Here is a 12,312-nt window from a genome sequence, read left to right as displayed (position 1 = left end):
TGAATGCTGCTCACTTACCATAGTACAGGCTTTAACGAGTACTGTGTCACGCGGAGGTTACAAGTGGCTTCCCGATGACAGGACATCCAGTTGTTTTCGGTCACAAATTAACGTGACTTCCGAATAGTGGATGTTTAGTGGCACGAATTGCAATAATATTCAGTAAAGTAAATAGCAGTGAACGTCAAGTACGGTAGTGAGGTGTAACTTCCGTTCGGTATGGACAAGAACGTAAACACAGTAGATGTACCGAGCGTAATGGAAGATGCGGCTGGCAATTGCAGGAGTTTACGCGGCCAGATAACAGATGGCGTTCGCGGGAGACAATTGGCGTATGTACAATACCACGAATATGTTAATGAACAGATTGAAATGTCGAGATCGCCTCGAACACAGCAAGGAATAAAACAAGAAGTAGAGAATGACTTTGTAGATGATAGTGCGTCCGTGAACGAATACACTGACATGTTTGATGCACCACAGATAAAGAAAGAGCCGAAAGAAAATTTTGAAGTAGGATCGGAACACACCGATTCCGTAGAACAAGACAGTGTGAAAATTTTAAGCATGAACGACTTATTTGAACGATTAACCAAACAAATTGCCGGACAGAATGATCAGCTTCAAAGACACGTTGGTCAGCTTAAAGCACAGGTTGAAGAACAAGGAATTAAAATTTGTAAACATATAGAACAGGTAGAACAAAAAGTGGGTAATTTAAGTTCTGTGATAAATACTATGAAGTCTGAAATTGACACAATTAATAAAAATATGAATACTATCCAGGGGGAAATTGACGACATTAACAGTAGGTTTGATGTTGAAATTCTCAACATCCAAGAGAAAGTAGAGCCTCTAGTTGAAACAAATGTAGACGAAAAAGTTTTCGGTCTTAAAACTGAGATCGTAAACGAATGCCAACATGGAATCTCACAGTTGAAAAAGGCAGTTTCAGATACTGAAAGAAATTTAGGCGAAAAAATTATCGGATGTGTGCAAAAGTGTGAACAAAATACATCGAAAATTCAAGGCAAAATTTTCGATCTCGAGAGTAAAATCAAAGATAGGCCTGGCGTGGTCAGTAATGGCACGCCTCTTAAGAAGCTGTTGGAAGGTGAGGAACTCTTTGATCCCGCCAAGAAACATAACGGATGGCATCCGTTGGATTTCATCAAAAATTGCGAGAGGATATTCCCTAAACACTTATCTGGTCAGGAAAAGATAAACGTAGTAATTAGCGCTTTAGCAGGTGACGCTAAGAGCTGGGGGATTAACTTGAATACCGAACAAATGACGTTCGAAGAGTTAAAACAAAAGTTTACGGAAGAATACTGGTCCGAACAAAAACAGGATCATTTGTGGCGCGAGTTTATCATGGCCAAACTTCATGATAACAGGGGCAGGAATTCTTTGAAAGATTTCTGCGAATATTGGTACCGAAAGTTCACACACTTAAGAGGGAGAAGATCCGATTCTGAAATCGTATGGGAGCTATATAAAAAGCTTCCAGAAGATTCGAAGAGATACGTGGCAAGCAATCATCGCAGCTTCCAAGCGTTTCTCGAAAGGGTCGAAGACGAAGACCACTGGCACGAAAGTCGTGCCAATTATCAGAATTTTAGTAACAGGAATAACCGCAATAATGACGAGAGGAATGACGGCCATGGTTTTCGCGTCAACATGATACAGAGAGGTAGAGGCAGCGGAAGAGGAAGAGGGGGCTATCCAGGTCGCGGTAGAGGATACACCGCGCAAGATAATAACGATGCGGGAAACCGATTTCCGCGAACGTTCCGGGCCAAACGGAAGCGGACAAAACATACCGGCCCCGATTTAAGAAACGTTACCGGACTGACAGTAAAGTTATGAGACAGCTTAGAGACAGGCGTGGAACGACGCAGCGTGTTGTTGCGAAACAAGCGTCAGGTGCGTGCGCAGATGATTCATCTTCACCGCGCAGTGCGCTACATGTTAACAGGCGAGTGGAGCATCAGAGTGCAACGGCCCAGCCTAACAGATCAGCTGTTCAGAGAGAAGCCGCTTGCAAGGCAGCAGAATTAGGTACGAACATTGCCGTAAGAGCTGGCGGATACATTACGAGTGGTAATTCCATGGCGAAGGAAATAGTGGATGGAACAGTGGATACACAGAGGTGCGGTTAGCAGTGTTAGCAATTAAGTAAATGGCGAGAACGAATTAGCAGAAGTAACTGATTGGCGTGTGCAGATCGATGATCTGTACAAGGGCCTCAAGCAATGTGAGTGGGAGGATTTTAAGAAGGAATATGAGGAAAGAAGGTTAATTAGTGAAAAAGGAAATAGTAGGGACGTCGATAGGGTGACGTGGCCCAAATTTAAAGAGGATAGAGTAAATAGGGCCGCGAAAAGTACGCGTGCTGTCGATAGGACGATGGTTACAGATAGGAAGGAATTGGAGGATGAAATCCTAAGCATTGATGCGGAAGTAACTTCTGTTAACAATCCGCCAACAGTACAGGCTGCTACCGAAAGGCACCGTGAGGAAGGGGCAGGTAATTACCTACGAGTAACTAAAGTTCATGAGGGTTACACTAAGTATGAAGTAACAGTGGATGTGAGTAATGCTGATAATGAGGTCGTTTGGCCAGAAGAGGATATTGAGTTAAAATTAAAGCCTGACGAAAATGCAGAGGAAGAAAGTGCCTGTCTCAGAAAAGATTTATGTTAGAATCTGAAAGCGATCCAGAATGTGAAGTATTTAACCAGTCTGGACATGACCGCCGGATACTGGCAAATCCCATTGAGCAAAGAATCCCGTAAATATACCGCTTTTCTATTCGCCGGGAAATGCTATCGGTATGAAGTAGTGCCATTTGGGCTTAGCACTTCTGTGGCGGTATTTATTAGGGCACTGGACTTTGTATTAGGGAGAGAATTCAGTTCCCGGCTAACCATTTATGTAGATGACTTACTGATTGCTACTGAGGAATGGCAAGAGCATTGTGAATTATTGCAGAAAGTTTTTGTTGCTCTACAAGCAGGGGGCATGACACTAAAGTGGGAGAAATGTGAATTCGTGAAGTCAGAAATAAAGTTGTTGGGGCACATTATTACTACGACCGGGATTGGCAAGGACCCGGAAAAGTTAAGTGCAATAGCAGAGTGTCCAGCTCATAGAAATAGAAAACAGTTGAGAGCCTTTTTAGGTCTATGTGGGTTCTATAGAAAATTCGTCAAGGGGCAAGCTTTTAAATAGTCCTCATTTGAATAATATCCTTAAGAAAAATAGTGCTTTTGTTTCGACTGAAGGGTGCATGAGAGATTTTGAAAATTTAAAAAGTGAACTCTTGCATGATAATATTTTGCATCATGCCATACTGACAGAACCTTTCCACATGAGTATCGACAGTAGTGCTTATGGGATTGGTATAGAAGTTTTCCAAGAAATCTGTGATGGCAAAAAAGTCGAACACAGGACTATCGCGTTTGCAAGTAGAACTCTAACAAAATACGAGGGAAACTACACTATATCAGAAAAGGTGGCTTTAGCCATTATATGGGGATTTAATAAATTCAGGAATTATCTGTGGGGCCATAAGCTCATTATACATACTGACCACAAAGCTTTAACTTTTCCTAAAGATTGTCGTTTACTTAATGGCAGGCTAACTCGTTGGGCTGGTTACTGTTACTGGTTACTGGTTACTGGTTACTGTTAAGGGTACTGAGAATTACGTGGCACATGCTTTATCTCGATTGCCTAATGGTTTGAGTGAAGCGCCCAGTGAAAATGGTGAAGAGGGTACTTTCCCAATAAGGTATATGAAAGAGGTTTCAGGAAAAAAGAAAATTGAGCAAATATGTAAAAACATGAGGTACCATCAGAATGAGGATCCGACATGGAAATCCGTGAAGGTAAATTTTTACAGTGTGCAGTATCCTCAAATTAAGAAATACTACAAAACCTTTAAAGGCATTTTATATAGGAGGAAAGATTTAGCCACTGAGGAATGGAGAGTATGTTGGCCACACCAGTTTGATACTGATGTCATAGACTATTTTCATTTATCATTGGGGCATAGTAGGCCAAAGAAATGTTTGGATAAACTGAATAATGTAATAGTGATTGCTGGTAGTGTTAGTAAGAAGGTAAATGAACGACTTAAGTCGTGTGATGTCTGTCAAATGGGCACAGTACATAACCGAAGTAGTAGAGGTCCAATGCAAAGTATATTACCTGAGGACACCCTAGAAATATTATCAGTAGATTTGTATGGTCCCCTCCCGAAGTATTCTCAAAGTTTGTAAAATTATACCCCTAGGAAAAGGCAACAGCAAAAGGGTCCTTTCCAAATGTTATGCAATCCGAATGTCCCAAAATGAAAATTAAAATTTGTGTTAATAATAATTATTTGCATAACTAGCTATGTTTGAATGGTGATTGAAGAAATGTTATGTTAATGAACCAGTAAATGAATAACGAAGGTCTAACGAAGTTGAAAGATAACTTAAATATTGATATAGTAATGAAGTTTAACTATTTCGAAACAGACATAAAGGTATTTAAGTGAGCAGTAAATAAGGTGAAAAGAATAGTAACTTATATACCTAAAATCTTGAACGCATAATAAAATCAGTAATCATTTTTTTTAATACAGTTATCATAACAGTTTCAGGGTCGCCCCCCCCCCTTTTAATTCATTTAAATTCTGAAGTGTTCTAAATTGGTTTGAGCAGCAAAAGTTAAAGTCAATATAAAAGTCAAAATTTATCAGTGTTTTATCTTTATCAAAATTGACATTTTGTGTAGGGTAACGTATGCCCGATTTTCATCACATTACTACACAGTATAAAGTTTTGTAGTATACATTACAGTGTAGTGTTATGTATTCATGGTTTTTCCATGTTGTTGTTGATGATGTCTTCAGTCCTGAGACTGGCTTGATGCAGCTCTCCTTGCTACTCTATCCTGTGCAAGCTTCTTCATCTCCCAGTACCTACTGCAACCTACATCCTTTTGAATCTGCTTAGTGTATTCATCTCTTGGTCTCCCTCTACGATTTTTACCCTCCACGCTGCCCTCCAATGCCAACTTTGTGACCCCTTGATGCCTCTGAACATGTCCTACCAACCGGCCCCATCTTCTTGTCAAGTTGTGCCACAAACTCCTCTTCTCCCCAATTCTGCCTCCGCATTAGTTATGTGATCTACCCATCTAATCTTCAGCATTCTTCTGTAGCACCACATTTCGAAAGCTTCTATTCTCTTCTTGTCCAAACTATTTATCGTCCATGTTTCACTTCCATACATGGCTACACTCCATACAAATACTTTCAGAAACTACTTCCTGACACTTAAATCTATACTCGATGTTAACAAATTTCTCTTCTTCAGAAACGATTTCCTTGCCATTGCCAGTCCACATTTTATGTCCTCTCTACATCGACCATCAGCAGTTATTTTGCTCCCCAAATAACAAAGCTCCTTTAATACTTTAAGTGTCTCATTTCCTAATCTAATTCCCTCAGCATCAGCCGACTTAATTCGACTACATTCCATTATCCTCGTTTTGCTTTTGTTGATGTTCATCTTATATCCTCCTTTCAAGACACTGTCCATTCCGTTCAACTGCTCTTCCAAGTCCTTTGCTGTCTCTGACAGAATTACAATGTCATCGGCGAACCTCAACGTTTTTATTTCTTCTCCATGGACTTTAATACCTAGTCCGAATTTTTCTTTTGTTTCCTTCACTGCTTGCTCAATATACAGATTGAATAACATCGGGGATAGGCTACAACCCTGTCTCACTCCCTTCCCAACCACTGCTTCTCTTTCATGTCCCTCGACTCTTATAATTGCCCTTTGGTTTCTGTACAAATTGTAAATAGCCTTTCATTCCCTGTTTTTTACCCCTGCCACCTTTAGAATTTGAAAGAGAGTATTCCAGTCAACATTGTCAAAAGCTTTCTCTAAGTCTACAAATGCTAGAAGTGTAGGTTTTCCTTTCCTTAATCTATTTTCTAAGATGAGTCGTAGGGTAAGTATTGCCTCACGTGTTCCAACATTTCTATGGAATCCAAACTGATCTTCGCCGACGTCGGCTTCTACAAGTTTTTTCATTCGTCTGCAAAGAATTCGCGTTAGTATTTTGCAGCTGTGACTTGTGAAACTGATAGTTCGGTAATTTTCACATCTGTCAACACCTGCTTTCTTTGGGATTGGAATTATTATATTCTTCTTGAAGTCTGAGGGTATTTCGCCTGTCTCATACGTCTTGCTCACCAGACGTTAGAATTTTGTCAGGACTGTCTCTCCCAAGGCCGTCAGTAGTTCCGGTGGAATGTTGTCTATTCCCTGGTCCTTGTTTCGACTCGGGTCTTCCAGTGCTCTGTCAAACTCTTCACGAAGTATCATATCTCTCACTTCATCTTGATCAACATCCTCTTCCATTTCCATAATATTGTCCTCAAGTACATCGCCCTTGTATAGACCCTCTATATACTCCATCCACCTTTCTGCTTTCCCTTCTTTGCTTAGAACTGGGTTTCCATCTGAGCTCTTGATATTCATACAAGTGGCTCTCTTTTCTCCAAAGGTCTCTTTAATTTTTCTGTAGGCAGTATCTATCCTACCCCTAGTGAGATAAGCCTCTACATCCTTACATTTGTCCTCTAGCCATCCTTGCTTAGCCATTTTGCACTTCCTGTCGATCTCAATTTTTGAGACGTTTGTATTCCGTTTTGCCTGATTCGTTTACTGCGTTTTTATATTTTCTCCTTTCATCAATTAAATTCAATATTTCTTCTGTTACCCAAGGATTTCTACTAGCCCTCGTCTTTTTACCTACTTGATCCTCTGCTGCCTTCACTACTTCATCCCTCAAAGCTACCCATTCTTCTTCTACTGTATTTCTTTCCCCCATTCCTGTCAATTGTTCCCTTATCCTCTCCCTGAAATTCTGTACAACCTCTGGTTTATTCAGTTTATACAGGTCCCACCTCCTTAAATTCCCACCTTTCTGCAGTTTCTTCAGTTTTAATCTACAGTTCATAACCAATAGATTGTGGTCAGAGTCCACATCTGCCCCTGGAAATGTCTTACAGTTTAATACCTGGTTCCTAAATCTCTGTCTTACCATTATATAATCTATCTGATACCTTCTAGTATCTCCAGGATTCTTCAATCTATACAACCTTCTTTTATGATTCTTGAACCAAGTGTTAGCTATGATTAAGTTATGCTTTGTGCACAATTCTACCAGATGGCTTCCTCTTTAATTTCTCTCCCCCAATCCATATTCATCCACTACGTTTCCTTCTCTCCCATTTCCTACTCTCGAATTCCAGTCACCCATGACTATTAAATTTTCGTCTCCCTTCACTACCTGAATAATTTATTTTATCTCATCATACATTTCATCAATTTCTTCATCATCTGCAGAGCTGGTTGGCATATAAACTTGTACTACTGTAGTAGGCGTGGGCTTCGTGTCTATCTTGGCCACAATAATGCGTTCACTATGCTGTTTGTAGTAGCTTACCCGTACTTCTATTTTTATTCATTATTAAACCTACTCCTGCATTACCCCTATTTGATTTTGTATTTATAAAAATGGTTGAAATGGCTCTGAGCACTATGGGACTCAACTGCTGTGGTCATTAGTCCCCTAGAACTTAGAACTACTTAAACCTAACTAACCTAAGGACATCACACACATCCATGCCCGAGGCAGGATTCGAACCTGCGACCGTAGCAGTCGCACGGTTCCGGACTGCGCGCCTAGAACCGCGAGACCACCGCGGCCGGCTTGTATTTATAACCCTGTATTCACCTGACGAAAAGTCTTGTTCGTCCTGCCACCGAACTTCACTAATTCCCACTGTATCTAACTTCAACCTATCCACTTCCCTTTTAAAATTTTCTAACCTACCTGCCGATTAAGGGATCTGACATTCCACGCTCTGATCTCCTGATAACGACGTCCTCTTGAGTAGTCCCCGCCTGGAGATCCGAATGGGGGACTATTTTACCTCCGGAATATTTTACCCAAGAGGACGCCATCATCATTTAACCATACAGTAAAGCTGCATGCCCTCGGGAAAAATTACTGCTGTAGTTTCCCCTTGCTTTCAGCCGCTCGCAGTACCAGCACAGCAAGGCCGTTTTGGTTAGTGTTGCAAGGCCAGATAGTCGATCATCCAGACTGTTGCCCCTGTAACTACTGAAAAGGCTGCTGCCCCTCCTCAGGAACCACACGTTTGTCTCGCCTCTCAACAGATATCCCTCTATTGTGGTTGCACATACGGTACCGCCATCTGTATAGCTGAGGCACGCAAGCCTCCCCACCAACGGCGAGGTCCATGGTTCATGGGGGTAAGGGTTTTTCCATATCAGTACAGAACGTGAAACTATCAGTTCAATAGATTTTCTGGTTCTAAAATTCTACTATATTATGCAGTGTTACTACTTGTTGTTTTACATGAATATATGCCAACTTGTACAGGGAAGAAACTCAGTTAATGCCTAATTAGGCTGGCGACCGTATTATTATCAAATTGGTAGCATCTTCAGGGTTGCTTTTGGTCCATCCTGACGTGTAATTGCATTCAGAACTTACTTGACGGATCATTGTTATTTCAGAGTGGGTGTAAGTCTGATTTGCCACCATTCAGGTACACGCGGTCGATATATATACAAAAATCCTTTCTCATAAGGTGAACCCCGATCACTTGCCATAGCACAGGCTTTAACGAGTACTGTGCCCCGCGCAGATTACAGCGTCAAATCGAAAGGCTTGCACCAGGCGAGCGGTCTACCCGACGTGTAGCCCTCGTCACACGACATTATTATTATGCAAGGCTCCGAAGAATTTTCATTCCCGTGATTTCCAAAAGTCTTTGTTTTTGTTGATTCTGATCTTGTCACACTGTGTAGGCCGTTACTGGTCCCACGATTGTTTTGCACTCCTATATTCTTGCCTTTGTATCTTTTCTGATATGCTTGGTACTCCAAATAATATCATTTAAGCCCCCTGCCACTTATTTCCTTCTGCTATTTGTTCTCTTACTTCCTTTTAGACATTTATACTGCTGAACAGTTCAATATCAAGATATTTAAATGTCATTACTTGTTGAATAATTGTTTCATCAACTTCTAGTTTGCATCTAATTGGTTCAACAAATGTCGTCCTACATTTGGTTTTTCGAGTAGATATAATCGTATTTAGATTTCTGGCTACCACATTGAATACATGTACCACTTTCAGTATGTTATCTTCAGTGTTTGTCTCCAGAACTGCATCGACAGCATAGCAAACGATTTTAATTTCTTTGTCCCCCATTATATAATAACTACTGTTCAATACCTTTTTTATAAACCGTCGATGACCATTTTATAAAGTAGCGAGGTGAAAGAGTCACTGCATCTGTGCATGGCCAATCGATCGAAAACCATACTTCTCGTCTGCAGTGGGTTAATACTTTTTATTTTGTTTCCTATTAATTTTGTTATGTAATAGGGTCTTTCTTATCTCTGCTTTTTGTCCATGAGAATTGTAATACTGGCTCACCATTCGTTTTTAATTTTATTACCAGCAATAGCATTATTAATCAAATTGGTTAATTGTTCAGTTAGCGTATATCCTCCATACTGTAGCAATTGATTGGGAATCTTAACTTTCCTTGGAGATTTCCCATTTTTAACAGACTTACAGCTTCTTTTACCTCTGCATGTGAAACAATTATATTATCATTTACTTCTGTACGGATCTCTGATCTGCTTCGTTTTCTGGTGACTTTTTTTACCTTTATGTCGTTCGCATTCAAAATTTAATGTAATTATTTCCTCTGCTGTCGTAGAATTTTCCAACTTTGTTTCTGCAACACACAGAAATTAGGTCGTAATTTTTAAAAAAGTTTTCCCATTTTCCCCGCTGAAAGAGATTCGCAGGTGATTTTCACTCATTACGATTTCCTATGTTATCTTCATAGAACTCGTGTTTTAAGTGTTTTATATTTCAAATAGGTAAACCTCTTTTTCACACATTTTCCTGACCTGTTTAGAAAACAGTTTCTTTTACTCTCTTGCTTTACAACTCGTTCTCCTAGTGCTTCTTGAGCTGCTGCTTCAATACTTTCTCTCCCAAGCCTGATCTATGTTATATCCTGCTTCCTCTTTTATCTTCTCTTCGAATGGTTCTGATTTTTGTAGAGTCATTCCGTAATGACTATATTGAATATTTCTTTTATTGCAGTCTTGTTTCTTCCTACATGCAATCCGACTTGCCATAAGTAGGCATTGATCACTCCCTATGTTGGCTGAGTTTGAAGTCCTAAGCGGTTACTGAGAACGGATGTTCTTGTTTGTAACTATGTAACCTACTGTAGATTTATGAACTCTTGTGTTTTGAAAAGGGTATTCATATTGCTAAATAAGGAAACAATAATAGTTTTCTTTATAGAGTGCATCAATCAGTCGTCCTTTTTATATTTTATTATGCAAATCCGGATTTCGGCGACTAACTAGCCATTCTCAATGCGCTATTTTTTATTCTCAATGCATGTAAGTCCTTGTTGTGCGGGCGTCAGTCACAGTTCTTTGAATACTATCATTACTTGTTCAGTGTTAAGTCGATAGCAAAAATCAAAAGTCTTAAAGACACACTAAAGTTACAAAATAAGTGTACATACCATCGAAGTGCTTGAGTATTACAGCTACCGCTGAATAAAAATTAAAAGATCAAATCCAGGAAAAATGGAAAAAAGGAAATCTACTCCACTTCATTATTGGCATTCCAAAAAAACGGAGAACTGATACCTTTTGTGGTAAAATTCCCAAAATGCGTTACAATAAAATTCAGCGCTCAAATATAAGTTAGACAATGAATTAAGCAGCGGCGCATTTATGCACTATAAGTGTTATCAAGCGAGCTCCATATTTAAACCCATTACCAAACGTGTAACATATGCCTCAATCAGGTTAGCATGAAGTTATCGAGCTTAACACAAGTGAATAGCATGGACTGCAGCAGTAATCGCAGGAGAATTCATAAAAATTTTTATCCACTCAGAAAACAATACAAAACTTACCATTCCCATATCACAGAACGATGTTCAACAAGGAAAGAAACAGCCGAGGTAATTATTCCTACGTCGTACGAGAGTCCTTGCTACGGATTAAACAAAATTACTCTTAGTGCACAGATGCAAAAGAGATTTATAAACACAGAATAGAATTTCTAAATTTCAAGAACGCTTCAAGGGTATCTTTCCCTTTTATACGGGAATTACAGCTCAAGAGTAAGGTATACAATAAGGAAAATCATAACAGGTGAACAAATCTTAAGTGCCAACTTCAAACTTTAGTGGAAGATAAATCATACAGAAATATTGACTACGTGATAAACTAAGTGAAAATTCAAAGTACTCAGCAGTATAAATATAAACATTACTTACAGAACAGAGAAAAAAATTCAGTTTCTAAACAACACTTTGAATATTAAAAAGTTATTCCGAGAACTTGAAGCGGCTCTGTACGGGAACTGCAAGCGGCCGAACACTGCTAAATGTCATGTAAAATAGCGTGACATTCACGTCAACAAAAGGCCACGTGTAAGAAAGAAGCGGGCAGAGAGGACGTCGATTGTCATAGGTCTCTAGTACATCGTGGCTCCCTAAGAGTGGTCGTAGGTGGGGTGGTGAGGAGGACGAGAACCCTTGCGAAGGGAAGCTGTAATCTCCGCCTGTGAAAGTGTAAAACAGGATACAAGATTAATGTCGGTGGAAGGAACTTGACGCTTCACTAGCGTGAGATCCGTGATGGTCACGAAAATACTAGACAGCTGCATAGGCGATTCCAGCTCACCTGCTTGTCGACAATGGCGGTCTAGAGGCTGTTGCTGATCAAGTTCTAACAGAAACTGTGTACACGTACTCAGAGGCTTTAAGCTACATTGGGAAGTGGACAGTTCTGTTTCACGTCTCCATTCGTGTTCTATTACTAAAATGGAATCAAAGAAAGAAGTTGTTAATGTGAATATAATGTTAAGTGGACGTCACAAGAGACGTGCCTCTCTCTAGTTGAATCACAGAAAAATATCACAGTTCAATTAAAAATCTCCGAATGTTCAGGTTGTGGCTACTTTAACACAAACTACAAAACATCTTAATACCAAAGGCCAATCACTAAAGCTGTAGCGGTATGTAACGGCACGTGAGGAAGACGAAGATACTCAACACAGTCCACATGTTTTAAGTTATTCTGAGTGAATCAATGAATCTGTGCGTAAAGTAGCATCGTACGCGAAATTGAAAAGGCTTTCCATGCAGTCTTCGGG

Source organism: Schistocerca nitens, chromosome 2 (genome assembly GCF_023898315.1).
Source record: "Schistocerca nitens isolate TAMUIC-IGC-003100 chromosome 2, iqSchNite1.1, whole genome shotgun sequence".
Classification (NCBI taxonomy): Eukaryota; Metazoa; Arthropoda; class Insecta; order Orthoptera; family Acrididae; genus Schistocerca; species Schistocerca nitens.
Note: the sequence above shows the minus strand (reverse complement) of the source record.